Source organism: Condylura cristata, unplaced genomic scaffold, assembly GCF_000260355.1.
Source record: "Condylura cristata isolate star-nosed mole 26May11 unplaced genomic scaffold, ConCri1.0 scaffold00042, whole genome shotgun sequence".
Classification (NCBI taxonomy): Eukaryota; Metazoa; Chordata; class Mammalia; order Eulipotyphla; family Talpidae; genus Condylura; species Condylura cristata.
In genome coordinates, this window is record NW_004567143.1 from 3,655,964 (window position 1) to 3,658,738 (window position 2,775).

Genomic DNA, 2,775 nt, shown 5'->3' on the forward strand with positions numbered 1-2,775 from the left:
GGGCCGCGCTCCTCCTCCCCTGCCAGCTCACTGGAGAGCGTGGCCTGCTCAGAGCAGGGCCCCGGGCCTGGCCTCTCCCCACTGGGCCGGGCCTGGGGAGCTGGTGGGCTGGTCTCGGGGAGAAAGCCCTTGGCACATCCGGGGCACTGGGGAGGCCGCTGCTGCGTGTGCAGGAGCGGGTGGCTGGGAACGGGCCCTCCACAGTCAGGGCACGGCGAGGGGTCCTGCCCTGCATGGGTGGCCAGGTGAGTGAGAAAGCAGTGCTGCAGGCAGAGGCTCCTCCCACACTCCTGACGGGGGCGGTGTCCCTGAGGGGGGCTCTGAGGTTGCTGGGGGTCGGCTCCCGGGCTGAATGGCTGCCAGGCCCTGTGGGGCTGGTCCTGGGAGTGGCTCCTCTGGTGCTTCTCTGAGCAGGTCTGCTTCCAAAAGCTTTCCCCACACACAGGGCAAGCCAGCGGGGTGCCTTCCCAGCAGGGGGTGTCCTGAAAGCCCGTGAGGCCCAGAGTTCTGGGACTTAGGGTTCTATCCCTTTGGGTGGGCTCCCTGCAGCTGTGGATTACTGGGAGGGGTGCGCCTGCGTCAGGTCTGTGGAGATTCAAGAGGATGCCACCGCGGTCAGGTCTGAAGGAAACATCCTCACTTCTTCCTCCCGAGGGGTCTGAGGAAAGGCAGCACTGAAGGGGGTCTACTTGGAAGCGGCACTCAGTCTCTCCTGAAGTCACAGGCTGCTGGCATCCTGAAGCTGAAACAAAATTCAGTCAGCATTCCTGTGCCTGGATGCCTAAAGGCCTATGTTCCCAGTAAAGTGACCATGACGGTGACCCGTGGTGGCCTGGGAACCCCCACGGCGCACAGGCGGGCGCACTGCAGCACGGCTGGACTGGTGCCGGGAGCCTGGTGAGAGTCTGCTGACCCGCGACGGAACAGACAGCTCTCGGAGTAGCCCTGGAAAGGGGGACGGCAGGCGACGAACGAGGGCCTGAGCTCCGGGGGTCAGGTGGTCAGGGAACCAGTCTTATCGGCCCACTGTGCCAACTGTCACGCTGACCTTTCTTCTGTACCTTTTCCGGCAAACAGGTGAATTCAGTGTGTACAGCGTTTGGCACGAGCCTGGCATAGCGCTCACCTGCGCCCTGGCCTCCGGAGCACTGGCTCTCCAGTCACTGCCCACATCGCTGCCAGCAGCAGGCCTGGACACCAGGCCTCTGCAGACCCGTGCGCTCCCCGAGGAGCCCCCAGCAAGGCCTGACACTGCCTCCTCCTTCCCCGCTCACACTGATGTTTAAGGAAGGTGACTGGGAAGAGTTTAATGACACGGTAAAGAGGGAAGTAACTTGTAGAGAAAACCCACACTCCAGAAAGAAGCTGCTGAACAAACTCCGGACGAGGTGTTTGGAATGATGCTCCCTTCTGATGTTCCCATTTCATATGTTAACACTGACTCCTAAGAATCCCCAAATCTCAGACCTCCCATCCATCATGACAGAAAAACCAAAGAGCTAAGTTTTAGTCATTCAAGTAGAGACCAGACAGGAAGGACATGCTGTGGTCCCAAGCATTTGGGTAAGGGTTTCTCACTTTCCCAGCCCACTACTAGGAAAAGTCCCATCTGCTAAGCTCTAAGGTGTCACTTCAACGCTCCGCATACACGCACCCATTTATGCTACAGATCGGGACACTGAACCTGAGGCGGAAGGACTTGCCCCAGGTCCCCCACACAGGGTCCGGGCTCAGCCTCCAGAACCCTCGCTCCTAACCACTGCGCGCTATGGGCCTTCTCCAGAATGTACAGATGTCAAACCCAGCTAAGAAGGAAGACAAGTCACTGAACTAAGAAACCCAATGTGGGGCCTCCCTGCTGGCCTGGGGATTAAGTCTCAGCACTATCACCTCCATGCCTGAGTTTACTCCCCATGACCCCCAGGGTGCAGCAGACCCCTCCTGTCTCCCCGCTGCTCCCCTCAGCAGTGGATTTCAGTCCATCTGCCTGTTATGCTTCCCACTCTGTCTCTGGTGAGTCCTCTCACCCCCTGACCCCACACCTCTGGCCTACATCCAAGTTCTTCTATGCAAAAATAATTATTTTTTAATAGTTTATTTTTACATCATTTTGTGCCTTTTTCCATTCAGTTGTAATCCCCGTGGGCTTCCCATCACCAGATCACCCATGTGCCCTCACCACAGTCCCGTGCACTCCCCCACACCCATTGCAAAAATACTTTTTAAAAAACAGCCTGAATGTGACACCTTAAAGATATATATTTGTTAATACCGATTTCTTGATACTCACCCCAAAATAGCTGTCTCTCAATAACTGGATCAAAATGTTTGTCAGCAGAGAAACAAATTATCTTTCCCGATTTCTGGGACTCGCTCCAGTTCCTGAAAGGTTCTCTCCCCTGTTCAATCCATGATATTAGTTCTGGTTTGGGAAGTCCCCCGTCTGCACAGAAAATCAATGAGATAGAATCAAGAAGATAATCTAGAAATTAGCTCCTACATTTACGGTCAACTGATTTTCCAAAAGGCTGTCGACAAAGGGAAGAATGATCTTTTCAACAAATGGTGCCAGGGCAACTGGAACGCACAAGAAGCCTGAAGCCTGACACACAAATTAACTCTGAAGGGATCAAAGAACTAGATGAGAGGGTTAAAATATGAGTGAATCTTGGCAACTTTGGAACAGGCAACGGTTCTCTAGCTATAACACCAAGAACTCAGGAGACAAAGGAAAAAATAAACTGGAATTCATCAAAAGTACAAACTTTTTTTTTT

General features: G+C 54.5%; 1 protein-coding gene across 1 annotated transcript in view; it reads right to left on the bottom strand.

Moving 5' to 3' along the window:
• The window catches only part of LOC101630179 (zinc finger protein 786), a 22,345-nt gene that overhangs the window by 1,417 nt on the left and 18,153 nt on the right, over positions 1-2,775 (bottom strand). The gene's annotated exons all lie outside the window — the stretch shown is intronic.